Source organism: Canis lupus, chromosome 26 (assembly GCF_048164855.1).
Source record: "Canis lupus baileyi chromosome 26, mCanLup2.hap1, whole genome shotgun sequence".
In the NCBI taxonomy this organism is placed as follows: Eukaryota; Metazoa; Chordata; class Mammalia; order Carnivora; family Canidae; genus Canis; species Canis lupus.
Genome location: NC_132863.1, coordinates 36,986,759 through 37,009,982, shown reverse-complemented (window position 1 = coordinate 37,009,982; position 23,224 = coordinate 36,986,759). Strand labels below are relative to the sequence as shown.

The window sequence follows — 23,224 nt, the reverse complement described above, 5'->3', positions numbered from 1 at the left end:
GGCCTGGAAGGAGCTCGATAGACGTGAAATGAAGGAGGAGAGTGAATGAAGGATCAAGTGCATGAGGGAGGGGGGACCTTTGGGCAAAGCTCCCTATGTGTCATTTCCTCCTTGCCTGGCGCCTCTGTCCCACCTGATGACTTGCTGGATTCAGGACCTTGTCTGTGCGGCCAGTGTCGTCCCAGGAAACCATCTACGATGATGGAGATGCTCTGCATCTGCACGGTCCAGGGTGGTAACCATCCACGACGGATCATGACAGGGCCCGGGACATGTGGCTGGTGTGACTTCAGAGCACAGCCAGGGAAGGGACAGGGGACCCCTGGGCCTCTTTTGGGTCTCTCGGGTCATGGGCTGCAGCCTGGTCACTCCTGTGGAGCAGGACAGTGGGTGGTTGGAGGACAGGCTCCCGTCCTGGGGCTGTCACCCTGGGGCGGGCGGCAGGGGAGGTCGCGTGGGAGGAGAGAGGAGCGCCTCCACTCCTGACGACAGAGGAAGTGCAGAGACCAAACGCATGACCCGGTACAGTGCCCTGCCCACCCTCCCCACACCACCTTCCTCCACCCCTACAGAAATCCCAGGGTCGCCTGTCCACTCACCCCCTCTCTTCACCCAATGTGTCCTGGCACATTCCAGTACATCATCCCTTCCTCTGGTTCTCTCTTCCTACCCCTTAATATGAGTCAGATAGGACTAAAGAAATAATACTAATTTAGAATAACTGTCTATGTAGGTGAAGAGTATGAGCCTGGTAGGCAGGACACAGTGCTGTGTGTGTGTGTGTGTGTGTGTGTGTGTGTGTGTGTACAGGTAAGCAGGAGGAGCCTGAGTTAGGTCAGTCTGCTGGATTATTTTTTTTCTTGCTTATCTTGCATGAGATGATAGTAGAAATGTCTTCAGCAATTACAGTGTGGTCATGCGTGGAGATTTCACTTGTGGCTTAAAGAAAGAGCATGTATTTCTATCTTCCTGCTCCTGAATTCTCTCCTAGAGCCTGAAGAATGAAGGCAGCTGGCGGTGGGACATGGTCAACAATGTGAACGATGCTGGGAAACATGGTTTATGCTAAAGTCTCATGGGAGAGACAGGGTGTCCCCTAACAAGGACACAGGCCTGGGGTGACCCCTGTCTTGGAGTCTGGGGTATGAGCACCTGTGGTGAGGAATCTCTCTTTATGAGTTAAGATATGGCTCCAGCCACAGTTTCCTTCTCCCTCTGGAATCATCAGAGAGTGGGCAGCACAGGTTGGCTTGGCAGCTCAAGGTCCAGGCTCCTTCTGTCTTGTCCACTCACCATCCCTATGGGCTTGCTCCTTTCTCTGTGGTCCATCATGCCTCAGCACCACCCTTGGACCCAGCTATGAGGACACAGGCAAAAAGGAGGAGGAGAAGAGAGGCTCTCACCTGTAAGGGCTCCATCTGGAAGCTGTATGTATCCCTGTTCTTTAGATCCCACTGGAAAGAACTTAGCCACAAGGTCACACTTAGCTGCAAGGGGGGCTGGGAAATGTAGGCTTTATTCTGGGTGGCACTATGTCCACGTTCAAATATCAGTCTATTAATCCCCAGGAAGGGGGGATGGATAGTAGGCAACAGCCAGCAGTCTTTGGAACAGAAGCTTCTGGTTGGTTGAAGTACCTCCTATAGAAACCTGGCTCGCCAGAATCAGGGGAAATAAAGCAAATTGGCCCTGTGGAGGAGCAATCCTTTCCATCAGAGCTCCAACTGGGCTCTATTCTCACGCAGAATGTCAATCTGCAACATTGCGTGTCATGTTGAATATGTGGTGAAATCTTTTTTGAACACACCCTTATTTGCTGCAAAATCAAAAGATTTCCCTTGGAGAAACGACGTGGCTCCCAACAACTACTGTTAAAGGGAACTCATGGCGTCCCCGAGACATTGAGGCCTCTGTGGGTGAACACAAAATAAAGTGCATTCCCTTCTGCCTGGGTTTTCCCAGGGCTCTGCCCACAGTCCTTGGAGTCGGGGAGGGGGAGTAGGCTTTGTAGAGAAAGCAGAGAGATTGCACACGGTGAGGACTAGGCCTCTGGAGCCCGCTGCCCAGCTTCAGACCCAGCCCTCTCCCTGCCTGCTGGGTCCCCTCAGGCTGGTTAGTTTGCCTGTGCCTCAGTTCTCTTTTCTGTAGAACGGCGTTGATGATGATGATGATGATGATGATGATGATGATGACAGCAAGACTTGTCGGACGGGTGGTTGTGAGGATCAAGTGAACACATGCTTGGCACTGGTAAGCATCAGCTGTTACTATTGGTGGAGTCCACGTGGTAATTAGATCATGTTTAGTGAGTGCACACACACACACACACACGCATGCACACCCCCCGGGACTTCAGTGGAGCACCCTCCTGTGCTCCTCCTTGGTCCAAGCCTTGACCTCTGCCCAGGTGTGCAGCCACTGTGACAGGGCCACTCCCATCCCCTCGGCTCTCAGGTCAGCAGGTCTCCTGTCTCTGCACCTCCCAACAGTCGTACAAGACAAGTGTTGTGGCATCAGCCCACTTCTCAGAGGAGGAAGACTGTACCCAGACGGGAGGTGTCCCTGCCCCACAGGGGGGCCAGTAAACAGCCTGTGGGACCCGAGCCCAGGACTCCGGACGCCACGCTCAGCCGCTGAGCCGTCCCCCAGTCACTACCGGCCAGTGCTTCTGGGCGAGGTGCTGCAGCAGGTGCAGGGCACACGGGGCTTAGCAGGACAGGTGGGTTCCTGAGGCCTTGGAGCTCACACTCAAGAGGGAAGGCGAGGGAGATGACGCCAAGGAAACATGCCCTCGGGGTCACTTCCGATGGTGGTGAGTGGTACCCAGAAGGGAAAACAGAGGCCTGCTGGGAGGGGCCTGGGTGGAGGGGGTGACTGTAAACCGGGGAGTCGGGGGCCCCCTGCGGACGTGACACCTGACAGAGCCCTGGAAGGTGAGAAGGGGCAGCTGTGCAAGGAGCTGGGGACAGCCCGGAGGAGGGCCTGGGTCGGGACGAAGGTGCCGCGTCTGTGACACAGAAGGCAGGTGGGTGAGTCCAGGGGAAGGGGGCTGAGGGAGGGGGTGGACAGGCCTCCACGTGCCCCCGGGGCCTGTGAAGCTGGGAACATCTCGAGTCCTCAGGCATGTTCTGGGGCAGAGAGAGCTCCGGCCGGGCAGGAAGGGCCTGCGGGGCGGGTGGGGAGGGCGCTGGGGCGTGGGAGGCGAGCCCTGCTGTCCCTGCCTTCTGCCCTCATCGGGCCTCTGCCATCTGGTCGGGGCACCTCCGAATGAGGAGCAGGAAGCGGGATTGTCACGGGGAACACCTGCTTCCAAACGTCCAGACCCGGGCAGCATCCCGTGCCGGGCTTCCCTGCGCCGCGGGGGTGACGCTGACCGGGCTTCCCTCCCTGCGGTTCCTTCTGGCTCTGCCCACGCGACGTCCGCCCACGAGCCTCCCCCTCTGTCTGTTGGGTTCTTACGCTCTCCAAGCAGAATGTAAAGACAGAACATATGCAGAACGCAGAATTAGAACGCTCGGATTTGTTTGACTTCATCCCTACAATTTCCCAAGTGCTCTTGCAATTAAAGAGCACTATTGTATAATAAGACATGCTTCGGGGGAAGGGATCTAAGTACTACTAACGGGAACAGGAGGCAGATTGAACCCAGCTCTTCACGTGTGTCTGTGTGTGAGCACAAGTGTCATGTCGTGTCTCCGTATACGCATCAACCACGTCTTTTACGTTTTGCAGTTCTGCAGCTTTGGCATCCTGACCTTTCTGCCCTACAGGGACTACTCCTCCCAGAGGTAGCCAATTGTGATAGATAGCAACAACTCACCCTGGTGTGCTCCCCTCAAACACTAACCAATCCAGAGGCCACTCCTCCCAGCCACTTCCTTTTTTCAGGCTCTCACACTCCTGGCCAGTAGCCACCTGCCTTCATTACTCCAGTACCAGGTACTGACAGCTCGGGACAAATCCCGTGCCCAGAGCCCGCTGGAATCACTCCAACTAGCCCATCCTAAGCCTTCTTGCCCTGCCTCACTGGCTTCCCCCAGGCCATAAACTTTGCAAGAGCAAAGCCTCTTGCTCACAGACTCCCCACCTCTCCCTCTGCCTCCTGGAAGGCCCCGGTGCTTCTTCGGTGGCCCTGTGCTGCATGCCATGCCAAACTCCCTTCGAGACTGTCATTTCTATGTCCTCATGTCTCACCATACAGGTAGAAGACAGATCCTGACTACCTGATTAAAACAGTACATCTCTGCATGTCCCATTTCGTGGGCGTGCACAGTAACAGGGACACACAGATCCAAGGGCCCCTCCTGCGCTTAGACAACGTGGAGGTTTGCATCACAAAAGCACCAGTGATGTCAGAGGCGCCATGAATCCTAATGAGGGCCCTGGGCCTGGTATCCAGGAGACCTCAACTTGCAACCCAGTCACTGTCCCCCACTGTGAGAACCGGTGGCCCTATTGGAGCCCCTCGCTGAAGGGAACAACATTACATCCAGCCTGACCCGTATTGTGCCACAGCTAATGACCCAGTGAACCTCTGGAGAGTTTGCTGTTTCTTGGCGTCCTGGGAACCGCTGCTGTTTACTCCACTCGGGACAAACCTTTATTAACGTGCAATAATGTGCCTGGGTGTTTGCAGCTCTGGGCCAAGGGTTTCCGTAGACAGGGGCTGGTGGGCCAGGACCCTGCTGGAGCTGCTGCATGCAAATGAGGCCCTTTCTTTACCCTCTCCTCGCCCTGATTTGCATGACTAAGCGTTTCTGCTTTTTTAAAAAAAAAATGTGTTTGTTTGTTTCTTGATTATTGTTGTGTCTCCTACAGAGAAAAGCAATTACTTGCTCACTGGACAGAGACCTAAATCTGGCAAAAGCCCAGGTCTGCTCCGCTGGCAGAGGGGGGCCAGCCAGCCACACTCCGTTGGTAGGGACCATTCCAGGACACACAGCCCAGGCAAGTGGGATAAAAATCACTTGGGTCTTGAGCAGACTCCATTTTTTTTTAAGATTATTTATTTATTTATATGAGAGAGAGAGAACATGGGCACAGAGAAAGAGGGAGACACAGACTCCCCACTGAGCAGAGAGCCCAGATATGGGGCTCCATCCCAGGACCCCTGGGATCATGACCTGAGCCCAAGGCAGATGCTTAACCCACTGAGCCACCCAGGCGCCCCTTCCGCAGACTCCCTAAGAGAAAGTGTAAATCGCAACAAAGTAAAATTCGATTAGACTGAAGGGCAGAAACGACTGTGTCCTTGGGAAATTTGGCTCAAGCCAACAGCCAGCTCAAAGGTGTCTCTAAATGAGGCTGTGGGTCCCCTGGGGAAAGAGAAGACATTGCTAATTCTGTTCAGACTTGTGTTTCTCAACTCTATCAGAGCCAATGCCTGGTTTTTAAAACAAATATTTTATTATTTCTTTTCAACTCAAATGAAATTCCTCATTAATATAACCTGCCTATATACATATTTTGTAATCAATGTCATAGTCTAAGCATAAGATAAAGGGGAAAGGAAAGGAATTTATAATAAAACATTTTCAACATGTAAATGCTCTCGCATGACTCAACTGGAAGATATAATCGTCATCAGATGCTTGAACTTGGATATAGAATCCCAGGGAATGAAGCTACAGATGCAGAGCAGCGACCGCTGTGCTGTCTGGGGGCAACCCAGACGCCACAAGACGCTTTGCCATTGGTAATGCAAGTCTTCAACATGGTGAGCAGATCTCGGTAAAGTCTCAAATAAATCAAGGTCCGATCTTCCCTTAGCTTATACCATAGTTTCATTCCTGAAAACTTGGTATATTTTAAAACAGCAGAAAAAAAATACTTTTGTGTCTATGTGAAACCTAGAATTCGGTTCTGGGCTCAGGTCATCTCAAAGAGCATTCTAATCTCCATGGACATCCAGAAGGGCATTCAAAATTAGTGCCAAGGCCTGAAGAATGTGTCAGAACAGTGGGCTGCTGGGAACAGTCCCAGAATCAGTCCTGATGGCAGGTGTCAAATCCTATTTGCAGACAGGAAGTGAATCCAGAGAGAGAAAGCAGCTCGCCCAAGTTCCCAAGACCAGAGAGGCGCCAGATTGGGGTTTACACAGAATGCTGTTGGAATAGAGGTTCTATATCCAACTCCAACGTGACTTCCTGTCCCCTTTGGCCACCTCTTGGCAGATGCTGCATCAGCCCAGTGACCCTGCAGTCCCCACACAAGATGGACATTCCCGTGAACCTAAAGAGGAAGACCTCCTGGACCACCCGTCTATTAGTAGGATGTTGGGAGGGGCGGTGGTGTGGTTGGTGCCCTGCTTGGATCCCCTTTCCTGACCTTGTACAGTAGCTGCTTTGAGTCATAGCTGATCAAGGCCCACAGGTGCCCCCTCCCCAGAGTGAGAACAGCCCTGAGGCCACATGGGAGCTTCCTTGCGCAGGAGGCTATGATCCCCATGCACACCCTAAAGCAGCCGATCACTGATGACAGAGTGACATGGAGACACAAATGCCAGCCCCCTTGCCTCAAGTTGGGACTAACTCTGAGATACAACTCGTGCTCCAGGACTCTCCACAGGCTCAGGCTGAAGATCCTCTCCTTCCTTCCTTAGCTTTTTTTTTTCCTGCCCTGTTTCTGCACCTCACTCCCTTCTCTTAGGAGCACCTCCTCAATAAATTGTGTGCGTAAGGATCTCCATCATAGGCTCTGCTTCGAAAACTGACCTAGTATAGAGTCAAGATCAAGAGATCAGTGAGGCAACTGTTGCAATAATCAGGTGAGAGGTGATGGTGGCTTGGACCAAGATGGGGGCGGGGACGGGGTGGGTGGTGGAGAGAAGAACTGGTGAATATTTTGGAAGCCTGGTGACTTCGCTAGGTGCTACTGCACTCCAGCAGTGAGCTAACTAACCCAGGGGCCAGCAAACTATCTCCTACAAAGAGATCTGAACCCCAGCCTTGGGAAGGGCTCCCCTTCTAAGTTTGTCCTTCCTGGAGGACTCTGACTCAGCCCTAGGAAACCAGCTAGTCTTTCCTTATATCCCATAGTGACTCTTTTTATCATAATTTAATCATTCTTTATATAACCCTTCCCCTGTTTAAATCACTGTATGGTTCTGCCTCTCGAAGGGGCCCAGGCTGCTGCAACCTGCATATACAGCACCCAGTGAAAAGCCAACAGGAAAAGGATAAACGGACTCTATAGAGGCTCAGCCCTAGCATTACAGAACAGTTTACAAGGGTGGGCTGGAGGCTGAGAAACCAGCTTAGCAAGCAGCACGCAGTCATTTCCGGCCTTAACATTCTATGACCCCCGATCCTTCTAGTCATCCTCAAAAGGGTATATTAAAAGAGCACTTACTTGGAAATCAGAGCATGGAGAATCCAGTCTCCTGTCGACTACTAACTCTCTGGTTAGCCCTTCCCGGGCCTCAGTGTGCTCATCTGTCAAAGGAAGCAGTCACACCAGATGGGATCCTTCTCATTGTGAAACTTCTGTGACTAAGTGAGAGAGACACCTGCAGCCGCATGTTTGAACTCAAAAGTGCCCCGTGATGGTAATGAATTCCCCTTCCCATGATTCCCAGAGACGGACACCTCCCTTTCTTATGCCCCCCACCCAGCTCATCAGCCCTTCCTGACAGCTCAACCCCCTAAGTAGATTCTGAACCCATGCACCCCCCTCCTCTGTACCCCTCCCCATCTTTACCCGGGACAGATGAACGGTATGGTTTATGCTGAGCACTGGCTTTCCTCCTGCCTGTGTGGATTCTGGGGGGAGGGTGCCTATGTGACCAGCCTCCCAATAAAGGGCCTGGATGCTGAGTCTCTACTGAGCTTCCCTGGTAGGCAACACTTCCCGACCCGTGTTGGGTCCCCCTGCTTCCTGCCACCCGCACAGGCTCACGCGCCATGTCTACACTGCAAGTCATGCCCCATCACTCCTTTGCATAACTCTCTCCAATGATTTCCCATCAAATGCGATCCAGATGCCTTACCATGGCCTTTGCGGCCCAGCATGACCTGGTCCCTTGGCGCTCCTGTAACATGCCACGTCCTTTCTTGCTCAGAGCCACTGTGCCGCTCACCACTTCTCCCACCCGGGACTTGTGTTCCTGAACATTCAGCCTGGCAGGCTGCTTCTCATCTGTAAGACTGACCCATCAGAGTGCTATGCCCTGACCGCCTTGGAGAAAGCAGCCTTTGACGGTCGCCACCTTCTCATCCTTTCTTTCACGACCTCAACGTATCTCATTTATTCATTTATTTATTATCTCTTGCTGCCTGCCCAGCCAGAACGGAAGCCCCAAGAGGACAGGGCGCTTGTCTGCCCTCTTCAGTACTTTATCCCTGGCAACGAGCACAGTGCTCGGTAGAGTCAGTACTTAATAAATATTTATGGATGACTAAATGAGAGGAAGTCGGTGGCATCGGTCATAGACAGCCTGTGGTGGTTTACACAGTTTCTGTTCCCAGGTGCCCGGTTAAGTCCAGAGCACACGCACCTTCCTCATCACCACTTGCCTCACTGGTACCTCGAGGCAGCTCCACATCCCTGCCCCATGTGTAAGTCACAGCGGTTAGCTGAAAACAACAGAACTCGCCCCCATAAATTTAAGCAGAAAAGGAATTTACAAAAACATACTGGGTAGCTACAAGGCTTCCCAGAAAGGAAATAGATAATCAAACTTAAAGGCCGCATAGCTAAGCATTTGGTCCAAAAATCATCCCCCGGAGCTCTGGGGGATGAAGATACCTCTGGGCATAGACCCTACCTCTGGGCATAGACCCTATGGCTCCCACTGCTCAAAGCACTGGTGTCAGCCCGTCCCACTCACTGGCCATCCCCAGAACCGATTTCAGGAGGTTCCTGTTTCTCAAAAGGACAAGACTCCCATTCAAAGTTTAGGTGTGTGGTTGCAGATGATGAGCGCAACCGGAGACAACTGGCCCAGCCCTAGCTGCAAGGGAGGCTGGCAGGCTGAGCAGCTGGACTTACACCAAGAGGCAGCAATTCATAAGGTGTCAAGTTTGCCGAGTACAGGAAAGGAGGTCAGGGTTTCCTTAGAGCTAAACGAAGTACAAATGCTCACTGGTCTCTCGGGGCGGGTGGCCACAGAGGAGCTCTTTTCCCCTGTAAGCCGCTGGCTCTTCCCACACCGGAAGGCTGCAATAAATCATCCTCCAGTTACGTGTCTCCTCAAGGATGGCACGCAGCACTGTAACCGCTTCCCTGGAGGCCTGTCTCTTTAGCCACTTTCCTTCAAAGTAAGGAGGAGACGGTTGAATTGTTGTCCAAGTGGCTTGAATCATTCCTTATTCTCGCTCAGCACGAAGTCAACCTCAGGATCAATGCGATTGTTCCTGAAAGATTTTTATATGCTAAACATCAGATGCCGACACAGCCTGGCAGGTGACGGAGCCGGTCCACCCGGGATTTACACGTATGACATGGAGGGAAACAGGCAGAGAGAGGCCCCCCCAGTGTCTCCCTAAGCATTCTGTCCCTTCCTGCTCTCTTGCCTTAACAAATATTTATTGACTATCTGCCATATGTCAGGCAATGTGCTAGAAGCAGGACAGATGCTGCTGAGAAAAAAAATAGGCTTGGCCCCTGCCACCAGGGATGGTCCATTTGAGGTAGAGGTTGGGAGGGCAGATACTAACCAAACAGTCGCTCAAACAAATGTAACACGCAGGCTAAGACATGCACATCCTTTCAAAGTCAATAAAAGCATCTCGCCTGCTCAGAAGCCTCTGACTTCTTCCCACAACCAGAGTAAAGTCCACCCCCTACCAGCCCCACGGGATGTGACCGTGGCTGCCTCTCTGATGGCCTCCTGACCATCTTCCCAGACTTCCTGGGCCCAGACGCACAAACTCTTTTCTCTGTTTCTTTATTTAGACCACTGTTCTTTTGAGGCTCTGCTACTCACAATTAAACCAACCCCAACTGACACAGCACATTTGGGAGCTTTTGTCTTATTTTTAGGGCCGGGTGAAGCCCATGGAGACATTTAGATAGCAGGGTGACCTGTGGGTTTGGTGCATTCCGTGATCCCTCTGGCTGCATTGAGCACACCGGGTGGGTATTGGGTGGAGGGGGTGGGTGAGCCCTTCTGTCCTTCCACCGTGTAGAGGACACTGAGGCAGTGGCAGGTGAGAGATTATGTTGAGACAAGCCAAGACCTGGAGGGTCTTGGTCTCTGAGTAGATCCCTTAGGCAGCTGCAAGATTTGAAATAGGTCACATTTCTGGACCTCGACTTCCCTGTCTGCTACCCAAAGCAAACCCACATGTCTTACCAAAAATGAGCAGAAGAGGAGGCAAAATCTATGGCATCTGTGATCATGATGGCAGAGAGACCTCGGGGAAGGAGCACCCCGATGCCCTCAGCCAACATCCATCACTGTCCCTACTCTGTGAAGGTCCACCGTGATGAGACCCCCATCCAGCAGGGGACAGGCAAGGATAGATGACAAAACGATGTAATTCTCAGCACAGCCCACGCTCCTCAACACTCATAACCAGTCCTTGCCACCTGCGATCTGACCACAAGCCCCAGACGCCTCCTGATGGTGTCCCCCTGACCCAGGAAGCATTGGGAGCCAACACTCCAGATTTGGTCTCTGATGGTAATGACTAGGACTCTGAGGTTCATGTGGCAGCTCCTGCCCTGTCCCACTGCCCCACTGCCCTGCAGGGTCTTCTAGAATAAACTCCTTCTCTTGCCTCAGTGTCTGGTTCTGGGGAGCAGCCCAAAGGTGGATGGAAATCAAATGGAATGTGGATGGAACAGGGGCTGATAAACCTTTTATGTAAAGGGCCAGATGCTAAATGTTTTAGGCTCTAGGGTACAGTCCCTGTCACAACTACAGTGAGAAAGCAGCCATAGATGGTATGTAAGCGAATCAGTGTGGCTATTTCAACAAAGCTTTATTTATAAACATGGAGAAGGCTGGATTTGCCCCTTAACTGTGCCTTGCCGACTGCTGGGATGGAGAGTGACCTGAGCTGGGCAATGAGCTCCATCAGATACACAGTCAGGAAGGCCTCACTAAGGAGACGTGCAAACATGACGTTGCCAAATGAAGATCCAGGGGAGGGCAACCCAACTACACTTGATGTGCTAACCTCGAGTGCTCCTGGAACTCATTTAATCCCCCCAACAGGTAGGAAGTGTGATTGCTGCTCCATTTTCCAGAAGAGGAAACCAAGGCACAAGTTGGTGAAGTACCCGGCCCAAGGTCACCCGGCTGTGTGCCAGTGGGACCAGGATGCTTCTCCCCTGTGCTCAGGAGAGCAGCTGTCCCCGGGGAGAGAGAGTTCAGGCTGCATGCACAACACAGACAGGAGTGGGGTGGGGAGATGAACAGTGGTAATCACGGAAGCTTCATCCAGCACCCACCCTGGCCTGGGACCCTATCTAAGTTCACTCGGACTAACGCACCTAATCCTCACATCGACGCTACGAGATGGGGGCTGATTGTCACCGTGTGACAGAGGAGGAAACTGAGGCACAGAGAGCATAAGCAATGTTCCTGAGGTTGTTCCTGGGGGCGGCTGAGCCAGGACCCAAGCCCAGGCTGCCTGACTCCGGACACCCTGCTCTTAACTGCCTTATGCACATGCACACACATACACACACACACATATGTGCACCTGCACACAGACACCAGGGAGTCAGAAGCAGACAACATTTACTGGAAGAGTGTCAGCCCACCACATGGAATGGGAGGAACAGTCTCTGAGAGGCTGTTTTCCAGAAACTGGGAGCCCCCGAGTGACAGCCCAGCTACGCGGTACGAGATCCTATGCAAGAAGGGGCTGGGGAGCGCGGAATCCTGATTTTCTTCATTCCAGCACATCATCTGCTGTATTCCGCTGGTGCAGGGCTTTGCAGATTCAGGGTGTGCAGTTACCAGGCTGCAGAGTCCATCTCTCACTAGCTGTGGGACAAATAGCAAGGCCTCCCTCACCACCCTAGGTCTCAGTTTCCCCATGTGTGAGACATGGCTAATACCATTGCCCCTCTCCAAGGGCGGATGTCAGGATTAGATTAACACAAGTGCATGCTTAGAGCGGGCCTGGCACACCGCAAGTGCTCCATAGATGTTGGCTGATATACTTAAGCCCGTAGCTAAGTGATCCCCTCTCTGGCTCCCCTGTGACCTCGGTGACTGAGAGCCTCCACGCGGTGTCATTGTTTCAAAGCGTCCTTGTGCCGAGCGCCCGGTGAACCGTCACATGCCAACCCGAGGATCGCCAGCCTTTGTCTCGCTGTGCTGGGCCGATATGATCCAACGTCCCAGGGTCGTGTTTTTTTCTTTTCTCTGCCTGTTTCTTTTCTCTGTGGCTCAACGAGAAAGATAACAGCTGTGCTCTGATTTTGTGTTTTAATCATTTTAATAATACGCAGGAAATTGGGTGGCTTAGGGACTCAGCGTCAGAGGGGAGTTGTCACTGCATGAACAGACCAGGTGGACGAGGGAGAATCGAGGGCAGGAAGGGGGGAGGACCCTTGGGGATGGCAATAGAATAGCTTGATAGGCTTCAACAGTCCAAATTAAAATAAATTAAATGTTGTGAGGGCTTCCTTCATGTCAGGTGTCCCCAGTAAGAGAGAGAAGGACACCTCCAGGCAGTTTGCGGAAATGAAGGCTCCTGTCCATTGCATTCCCAAGGAGAAGAGACCCATCTCCTCACCAGGGCTACGAGGCTCCAATCTGCTGCCCCGCTGACCTCATCCACCTCAATTCTGTGCTCCCCACCCCTGCAGCCACATTGGCTCTGCTGTCCCACCTCCCGGCCTGTGCACCTGCTTTTCCAGCATCTTCACACACTGCCTCTTCCTCCAAGCTCAAGCCTCAGCTCTAATGGGGATGAAAGGGGCTTCCTCCTGGACCCTGTAGCTGAAGGGGGCCCCTGCTCCCCACTCGTACCCCTGCTAGTCCTCTGCCCTGCTGTGTTTACTTCATAGCACTGCCATCTTCTAGAAAGGTCTTCTTTACTCATCTGTTCACCGCATTTGGGATGAATTTTCAGTATAAGCTCCATGAGCACAGGGATCTCATCTTTCCTGTTTACCTCTCTCTCCCAAGCACCTCAGAGATGTGCCGAGTACATAATGTAAGAAATACTTGTGAATGAATGAATGAATGAATGAATGACCTGGCCACTATCTAATGAACTTTGCTACTCTATCCTTACCAAGTGAATCAGGCACAAATTCACAATGTGTGCCCAGTGATCATCTAATGATGCCTTGAACATGTATCAGATCTTTCACTCTTGCTTCTCTTTACGTGCCTGCTGCCTGCCAGGTGAGACAGTGCTCCAGGAGGTCAGAGGACGTCCTTTGTGCTTCTCTGCATCCTCAGCTGTGCCCTGCGCTTGGACAGCTCTCAAAAGATAACTCAGGATTGGATTGGGACATGAGGAGTGGAGCCATCATTTAGAAAATTTGGCCACTTTCTTTGGTCATCAGCAGCTCTTTGGCCTCTAGGCCTTTGCATTGACTGTTCCCTCTGCCCAAATGCCTTTCCCTCAGTGTCACTTCTCAGAGTGAACTCCTACTCTTTCTTCTACATCTGTCACCTCTTCTGTGAAGTCTTCTCTGATTTCTTCCTGGTTATTTCAGTACCATCCACAGCCTAGAATCTGACCCCACTCCCTCTGCTTTAGCACATACCTCACATCACTGCTATTACTATGGCCCTGTTTGCCTCACTACCTCTCTGCTCAGTATACTGTGAGTCCTTTAAAGTTAATTTTGATCATTTATTCACTTTTCAGATTGCCTATGCCTGGCTCAGTCTCTGACAAGTGGTAAACCCTTTCTACACACACACACACACACACACACACACACACACACACATGTTTTTTGACCAAATGATCAAAGTAACTATACGATGAGGTACAGGGGCATCTAAGAACTAGACAGAGTTACCAGCAACATGTTTAGCGCCCATTTTTCCCCATGGGAATGGCAGCTCCATGAGGAAGGGATTCTGTTCTCTTCCCAATCCAGCCCCCTGGTAAAGCTAAAAGCTCACACCAAGAAGCTCAAAAAACATGTGCCAGATGCAAGAATATAATGAGGCTATTGAGAAAAGAAGACTGACTCTCAAGGGCACCCCAAAAGGCTCAAGACAGAGATGAGTCTAGATGGGTGCTTTAAAGAATGGTAGAGGCATGTTCATCCAGCAAATACTGGCTGAGGACCTACAAGGCGCCAAGGTCTGCCCTAGGCACCAGAGTTAAAACAGTGGATAGAACAAAATCCCTGCTGTGACCTGATCTTTTAATGGGAAGAATAACAATGAAGAAAGAAGAAAGAAAGAAAGAAAAAAAGAAAGAAAGAAAGAAAGAAAGAAAGAAAGAAAGAAAGAAAGAAAGAAAGAAAGAAAAAAGAAAAAAGAAAGAAAGAAAGAAAAAAGAAAAGAAAGAAAGAAAGAAAGAAAGAAAGAAAGAAAGAAAGAAAGAAAGAAAGAAAGAAAGAAAGAAAGAAAGAGAGAGAAAGAAAGTGCTCGCATCTGGGTGGCACAGTCAGTTGAGGTCTGCCTCTTGGTTTGGTTTTGGCTCAGGTCCTGACCTCAAGGTCATGAGATCAAGCCCCGAGTCAGGCTCCACACTCAGCATGGAGTCTGCATGAGATTCTCTCCCTCTCCCTCTGCCCCTCTTCCCTCTTTTTCTGTCAAATAAAAAATAAAATCTTTTAAGAAATAGAAATGCAATATAGCATCAAGAAGTGAAAAAGTGCTATGGAGAAAGTAAAGTGCAAAAGAAGGCAGAGAGGGTGAAGGCATTATTTTCGATGGGTGGTCAAGGGTGGTCTCACCAGGGAGAAGGTAAGCCACCTGAATGAAGGGGGGTGGCATGTGTTCACGCAGCCTGAACGAGGTGGGGTGCAAAGAGGGATGCACCTGTACAATGTATGGGAACTAATGTATTAGTCGTACACTGTCATGTGCTCAAATTACACTTTGGAGTATTTTGTAATATTTGAATATTTGACAGCAATTACTATCCTAGTATCATAAAATTTCTCAGAAGAGCCCTTTAGACAGATGCCCTATTCTATGTTAGCAATGTGTCCTATTTTGATAGGAGTATAAGGATTTTAGGAAGAAGATCTCATCCTCCCTACCCCGACCTCCTGGTCTCTTGGCATGACCCTAATCTGTCAGTACAATCCATTTAAGCACCAGAACAGAAAAATGGCCAAGCCCCTTCCATGCTCTGCGGCAAGGCTTCGGTGATGATTTCTGTCCCTTGCTCTTACAAGGACCAGGGTTAGGGAAATGAGTGCTGAGTCCGGAGATCAAAGCATAGTCGCTTCCGTTCCACACAGCCCGACAGAAAACTGGGCAACTGGGAACCCCTCACTGTCTGCTGTTGTCCAGATGGAAAGAACTGGGATTATGAAGAAAGCTGCAGAGTCTCCCCACCACGACCGTGCCCTTCTCTGCGTACGAGCTTATTTCGTCAAGCCCTGGTGAGTTCGGTTTTGTTGAAGATTTAACAGGATTTGAGACTAAGGGGTGGTCTTCTCGGATTTTCTCCTTAATTTTCCTTTTGATTCTTAGAAATAGCCCCATGACACCAAGAAAACAACCGTGGCCGAGAAGATTAGAATTACACAGGATGTAATTCCCTTTCACATTAATGCCGAAGGGTGGTGGGTCATCTCCAGTTGTGATCTTCCTCATACAAGAGCCAAAAAGCTGAGGATGTTGGTTAAATCAAAATGGCTTTGAACAAAGTGTGATCTCAAGGACCTCACCCTGAGGCTGAGCCTTCAAACCCTAAAAACCCAAAGTGGGAGATTTGTGAAGCAGGAGCAATGTATCACTCAGTCAACTATTGCGCCACGTGGCCACAGGGTAGAGATCAGAGAATATGGATTAGGTTTCCTTAGGTTTGGCATTTCTGTGTGTGTGTGTGTGTGTGTGTGTGTGTGTTAACACAGTGACTCAATGTGTATAGTATTGTCTTACGGGGAGTTTGAAAAGTTGAGGGGTTGCACAACTTTTTTAATTTTGGGTTGCACAAGGATGGGGATTGTAAAAGAATACTTTTTTTAAAAAAAGGTAAAATCATGGCTGTCATACAAATATTCAATGAACGTGTCAAAGGTTTTATTTAACTCAGTAATGAATGGAGGAACCAGAAAAGTTCAAACCAAGTCAAAGAAAAATCCAAAGTGCAAACACATTTATTTGTAGATCATTAGGAATGTTGAAATGAATTTCATTAATACACGTAAAATTGGCTTCTCCCATAACAGTGGAAGAAGTCGATTAAACCCCCACTGGACATAACATGGTTTTCTATGGATAGGAATGATTTGCATTACTATCAGTTTGCCACAAATTAATCTTATCTTTCCAGAATTGTAAAATAGTCTGGTCAAAGACAAGGGAAGGGGATGATCACCTAGGTTGATGAGCTACTTAAGACACTCACTAAATTTCAAAATCTTTCCCAAGCTTTCCTTACAGGGGCTACTAATATTTAGTGGACAGGAGCCCAGCGATGCTACAACTCCTGCCACATGCAACACAGTCCCCCTACATCCCCTATGACTTTTAAATGTCTTTCTGGATCTTCCCGTAAGAGCCCTGTTTATAATTAACTGAGCTTCAAACCTAGGAACCCAAAGGTCTTACACCTGTTAATGTACATCGAATAGGTTTTACTCCAATGCCCACCCCTCATCTGCCCTTTCATTTCAAACATTTCTTGTACAGGCTGGCTCCTGATTGTTTTGCTTCTCTGTCTCTCTGTCTCTGTCTCTGTCTCTCTCTTTGAGAGGAAGAGAGAAAGAGCCCATACGGGGTTGTGGGGAGAAAGGGCAGAGGAAGAGGGAGACAGAGAGAGAGACTCTAAAGCGGGCTCCACGTGCAGCACAGAGAAGTGACCCCAATCCCACGACCCTAAGATCATGACCCAAGCCAAAATCAAGAGTTGGACACTTAACCAACCGAGCCACCCAGGTGCCCCTATCTTGCTGCTTTTAAATCCACTTACTCATCAACAGCAGAGGCAAACATCTCACGGATTCTTTAAATCTTATAGTATAGCTGCTCCTGGGGGCATATTTATTATCCTTTAATTTTGTATAGTTCTACTGTTTTATTATTTTTATTATAAGCAATATTCTCTAAGTTCGGTTCCTTTTCTTTCTCCCTGATATTATGGCCAGGACGATATTCTAATTTTTTAAATTATGTGTATAGGTAGGTCATGTTACTCATGACTTTCATTTCAGGGGCGTAGAGCAGCGTTATACGATATTTGTATAAAGGCAGGTGCTGAGTTAGGCGGTAGGGTTGAGAACCACTGTTTCCATGCAATTCTGCCATCGGATTTTTCTCTTTCTCCAATAACAGCTTCCATTTCTTTTGTGGGAACAAAACTTTTCACTACTGGATACAGCCTGGAGGACCTGCCAACCAAAGCGCCTGGTCCCCTCAAGTGGTGGCCACTGACCCAAGTCTAGACAACCTGTTCTCTCTCTCAGAAGCTGTGTCTTAAATTCATGTCTTAAGCAGGGCGATCAAAACATCAAAAACACTTGAAGCATGTGTATTCTGGCAACTACAGTAGGTTTCTGCTGCTTGCAGAGTTCTGATCCCAAAGCAAAACAAAGTCAACCGACAACAAACAAAAAAAAAACCATGAAAGATTACCCAAGTCTTACTGGAATATCTACCTAAAATATTAATAATATAGTCCTTGGAAACCAAATGGAAAAAAAGCAACTTGGGATAAATAAACCTTTCACTCACCCTTCCCACAAGATGCATCTCCTAGATTCCTAACATGTGGCAGGTGCGACACTGCACGTTGGGGATCCCATCCCCCAGGGAGCTTGAGCACAGCCAGGTGGGCGGGACCCAGACAACGGGCAGGTTAACAACCACAGACAGGCCTTAGAAAAGTTATGGAAAGACGTGTCTAAATCGGATTTCTGTAAAACAAATCACATTCCAAGTTCTGCTTCTTTGAACATGATAAATACTTATGTAATACGAGTGGCAAACCTCTAATTTTTTCTTTCTGTCTCTTATTTTTTAAGTTCTGGATTCACTGTCTGGAGCTTTCTCGAAGCAGGGAGGACTGGTTCAGCAAAGGTTGTTTTCATTTGCATTTTGAATTCCTCCAGAGACTGCAATGCCAATCAGCATGCATGAATTCTTAATTCATGTAAAACAGCACACCTTCCTTTACTCACTTTTCTAGTTCATTTACGGGCTCCTGGCTGAGGGCTGGCGGTGGCATCCCTCTGGGGCCACAGGTGACCTGTGGGTGTAGGGGCTTCAGCTTCAAAGTCATTTTCATATGAGATGCCCCCATCGTGTCTCTCCCTGGGAATGAGCCACTTCTGCTGAGCCACTCTCAGGCCAGACCCAGCAAGTCCTGGTCACTTAGATGATTAATTTCATGGGCTCTGGACTGAGTTGTGTAGTTCTATAGGTTTGCTCTCTATTTTCCCCAAATTGGACTCTAAATATCCCAGTTGAACTTGAGTAAGTGGGGCTTCCAGTTACATACCTGAAGTCTTAACTGAAGGTCAATGGGCAGAGAGAAGGAGACCCTTTAAGTTTCATTAAATTAAATAGTACATGATTTTTCTAATTACCAAAATTACAGAAAGGTTGAGAACATAGTATTCGTCCTTGGTCCCTGCCTCCTGACCTCCAGTACACACTCAGAATCAACCCTTTCTGGTGGCTTCTGAACTTAGATACTTCTGAAAGCAACACATCTAATTAATAATAACCCTTCCTGGGATGCCTGGTTGGCTCAGTGGTTGAGCATCTGCCTTTGGCTCAGGTAGCGATCCCGGAGTCCTGAGATCGAGTCCCACATGGGGCTCCCCACAGGGAGCCTGCTTCTCCCCCTGCCTATGTCTCTGCCTCTCTCTGTGTGTCTCTAATGAATAAATAAATAAAATCTTTTTAAAAATTATAATAATAATAACACTTACCCATGTTGTGGCAAGCTTCGGGAGTGGGTCCCTTTTTACTGCTGAGTAGTACTCCACTGTATGGATATCCTACTGTTTGTTTATCAATTTTCCTATTGATGGACACTTGGGTTGTTTCCAGTTTGGGGCCATTATGGAAAGAGGTGCTATGAGTGCTCTTGTTCCTACCTTTCTGTGGATGTGTTTTCATGCCTCTTGCATACACACCCAGGGGTGGAATTCCTGGGTTAGAGAACAGATGTGCATTTTAATTTTCTAAAACTGCAAAAGTTTTTCAAAGTGACTGTACCATTTTACACTCCCACCACCAATGCATGGGAGGCACCTTTGGTCCACATCTACTTCTGACAGCTTCAAACACTGGCTGCCGACATGCTGCCACATGAGGCAGTTCAGCTCTCAGTGTCCCAAGCAGGGTACTTCTTACCTCCTACTGCAGAGGAGGAAGGACAGGGGTCATGAGGGAAGCTGCAGGGAATTGAAGCTTGGCTCTGTCGCTCGCTGGCTATGGGGACGTGGATGGGTTATTGCTTTTCTCTGTGTCTCCCTTTCCACATCTGTGAAATTATTTTTGAGTATCAGACAACAATCCTTAGGGAAGAAGGGGTATTTGAAGATGTGCCCCTGGTTTGCCCTAATATTTGGCCTTTGAACTTGTTTCTGACACAGGGCTCCTAAATCCCTTGGAATTTCTTGGGTGATAGGAACACCTTCTGTTCTAATGAGGTGACTCTTGGTGGCCTCCTGGATGGCAGCTGGTCACCAGAAAGACCAAGCTGAGATTAGGTGTCATCAGCCTGAGCTAATGATGGGTCATGCCCAAGTGATGAAGCCTCCATAAAAATCCCTAAACTATGGGGTTCAGAGAGCATCTGGGTTGGTGAACACATGCACACACTGGGGAGTGATGTACCCCAACTCCACAGTGACATAAGCACCCACACTCAGGACCTTTCCAGACCACTCTTTACATGTCTCTTCACCTCACTGTTCATCTGTATTCTTTACTATGTCCTTTATAACAAACCAGTAAACAAAAGGAAGTATTTTCCCCTGAGTTCTATGAGCTGCAAATTATCAAATTCAGGGAGGAGGTCGTGGGAACCCCAAATTATAGCCTGTCAGCCAGAAGTACAAGGGACAGCCTGGGACTCGTGACTGGGATCCGAAATGAGGATGGGCTGGGGAGACCGAGCCCTTAACCTGCAGGGTCTGATTCTAACTCCAGGGAGACAGTGTCAGACCTGAACTGAATGAGAGGACACCCAGCTGGGGTCACAGAATTGGCTGGTGTGGGAAGAAGTGCACACATCTGGTCACAGAGGTGTTTGGTGTGAGCGGTGAGTGAGAAGAAAACAGTTTTCCCTCAGTCAGGGTAGTGGAGGGGAGGTGGTGGGTTTTTCCAGGACAGCAGTGGGAATTGCCGACTGCCTACTACATCCGCGACCCATCCTCCCAAAAAAGGTCCTTGACTTCTCAGGAACCTCCTGCTCCCCTCACCTCCCATGGGACTCCAAGGAACTGACCCTACCTCATCCCCCTCACCAACAAGAGCACTGGTCTGAGGGTAAACCCATCCATTTCCCTTGGCAGTGATTTGGTCAAGAGCACACATACAATGCAGTTGGGGCCAAGAAGATTCCAGAAATGTTTTGCCAGAGTTTTCTAGAAAACTCCCTGCTTGCTCCCCTGAGAAAGCTTCCAAACCTTTCTTCGCCGTATGGTTTCTTCTGAACCCAGTGACCTTCGATACCGAGGAGGGTCTCCAGCCTCACCCAAAAGCCCACCCAGAAGACCACAGCCGAGATGGAAAGGGTCCGGTCCTTGGAGACCTCCTTGGATCGCTGACTCACCTGTTGAATGACGGGCGCCAACATGCTTTGTAACTGTTTAAGCCAATGTTAGTACGAGGTTGCCACGGTGTGTGTGGGAGAGCTGGGAGCCGGTTCTTAACACCATCTCAAATTTTCCATAAGACTGTTCAAAGTTCAGACCGTGTCTGGGAGGTGTCAAACACCTGCCAACAGCAAGGAAGCCATAAAAGGGAGAACGCTGCATTTGAAAGGGAAGTGATGTGTTAATGATTGACATCGGGTTATGTTTAGAAAATATAACGCTCCCAAGAGTTAGTCAATAAAACAGTCCAAAGTGCTTTGAGAGATGCCAAAACGACTAAGGTTTTCTCCTGAGACAATTGTTTTCTTTGGTTATTGGGGTAACTGAATTCTGGGGCCTGTTAGCTGAGTTTAAGAAAAATCCCTTTATCTGGGGATATCTGGATATCTGGATAAAAATCCCTTTATCTGGTGCCAAGCTGGGTTCTATCCATTTACCGAGACAAGGCGACAGTGTGACAAGGAATAATCCCACATGTGTTCGGTTGCTGTGTAAAACCACCTGGATGAAACCAAGACAGACAGGAAGAGAATCAGGAAAAACCCCTCCTCCCACTCACTGTTCCCCGAGGTTTCTCTTCTCTGTTCCATCTCCCCCAAACCCACTCTCCAGACCCTGGTGTGACGGAGACGGCACCATCCATCGGTCCAGACCTAAAACTCAGACTCAGAATTCCTTGCTCCCCTTGGAGATATTTTAAGGTTTAACGTTTTTAACCATATTCTTATTTTATATATATTTCCCCAACATTTCCAACAAATGTAATCCATATGGATGGAGATTTTCTTAAAAGAGAAAATAGGATTTTGGTGAGAATGTTAGTCTTGCGACGCTTCCTCCGGGCACTCCACCCATGGGCTAGACTCACTCCCACGGAAGGAGAGGCTGCATTCAATATAAATGCAAAACGCTCCAGACACTCAGGATTATCTGTGCTTTGCATGAATAGCGACAGCAGCTTGCAAGTGGGCAGGACTTGGCGGGGAGGTCCCTGTCGCAAATCCGCCGCCACAGCGCCACGCTCCCCCGAAGTGCCTGTGAAATCCGTCTGAGTCGCTAATTTCACACTCTGGGGACAGAGCTGTGAACAGCTCAGAGCACATCATTCTCATTTTCATAGCAGTTTCCTTAACCGGCCGACACCCTTTTATGGCATTTTCTCCACCTTTTAAAAAATTAAAATGTTCAATTCTGTTAAGGTTAAATCTCAGGTTTGTTTTTGCTTAATCATCTCTTTACTGCTTTGACTTTGCAAACAGCGAGGTTTTATTTTGTCTGTAGATCTTTTGTGAAGCCTTCTGTGGCTCGGTTGCATTTTTTAAAAAGCAAAATGAATCGTTCGCATATTCCACATTCATTATTCGCCCTCCTGCAGCTTTCTAAATGATATAGGTACTTGGATGCCTCTGTCATGAGCACAGAATGCATTTGAAATGCGCTGTTAAAATAAGCTTTTCATCTCCCTTCAGATCATAAAGTGAGTTTCCTTCTCTGGGTTTCTGCAGACCTGAGAAATACTCCTCATTTCACTTGAGGAGGGTCCTGTGGGACAGAGGGCGTGATGATCCTGAGTTCACTGTAAGAATTTTGATAGCTGGATTTACAAACCCTAAATGGTTGGCCACTGAGATTAAGGTTTAATTGTTTTGATTGTTCCTATTGTCAACCAACTCACTTGGGCATTTCTGTCAATGAATGACTCAAACATCATATCTATTCGGATCATAAAAAATTGTGAAAATCCGGGTCAGCTGTTTCAGAAAAAAAAAATATCACGATTTGTTTCTGATATAAATTGACTGGTTAGGGCTTTTATTTATTGAATAAGCCATGGGTCTCATCATAATATTTAAAAATAGGACTGGTTTAGCAATCGATCAGGAAGTTAGAGGCATATATGTCAAATGTCAGCTCCTAATAAAACAACAGATCCTGTCTCTATTTTAAAATCTGGTATTTTGTTTATTGCAGATTGTTTTTTGCATTCGTTTTGATTTTTAAAAGATCGCATTAAAATCATATTTATCTTTATTACTGAGATTTGGGGGCAGCCCCACATTTTTGGTCCCAAGGCCAATGCCTGACCTGCCTCAACTTAGCCCCAGTCCTGAATTATTTATTTATTTATTTATTTATTTATTTATTTATTTATTTATAAGATTTTGTTTATTTATTTGGAAGAAAGAGAGCATGTGTGTGAGAGAGAGCATGAGCAGGGGGAGAGGCAGAGGAGCTGAGCAGGGAACTCAATGCAGAGCTCGATCTCAAGACCCTGAGATCATGACTTAAGCCAAAGGCAGACGTTTAACCAACTGAGCCACCCAGGCGCTCCCCCTCCATC

General features: G+C 48.8%; 2 long non-coding RNA genes across 3 annotated transcripts; one reads left to right on the top strand and one right to left on the bottom strand.

Moving 5' to 3' along the window:
- The first annotated feature begins 3,634 nt into the window (after positions 1-3,634).
- LOC140618591 (uncharacterized) lies at positions 3,635-8,400 on the top strand. 2 transcript variants are annotated; one of them, XR_012018661.1, is made up of 6 exons: positions 3,635-4,436; positions 4,819-5,716; positions 6,174-6,267; positions 6,649-6,766; positions 7,316-7,546; positions 8,060-8,400. It is a non-coding gene; the product is annotated as an uncharacterized lncRNA (long non-coding RNA). The 2 variants fall into 2 exon arrangements; XR_012018660.1 differs by having other exon boundaries at positions 3,635-5,716.
- Positions 8,401-11,672: 3,272 nt separating this feature from the next.
- On the bottom strand, positions 11,673-20,987 carry LOC140617900 (uncharacterized). The gene is made up of 2 exons (XR_012018044.1): positions 20,841-20,987; positions 11,673-12,339 (listed from the first exon to the last, which is right to left on the bottom strand). It is a non-coding gene; the product is annotated as an uncharacterized lncRNA (long non-coding RNA).
- Positions 20,988-23,224: the final 2,237 nt, after the last annotated feature.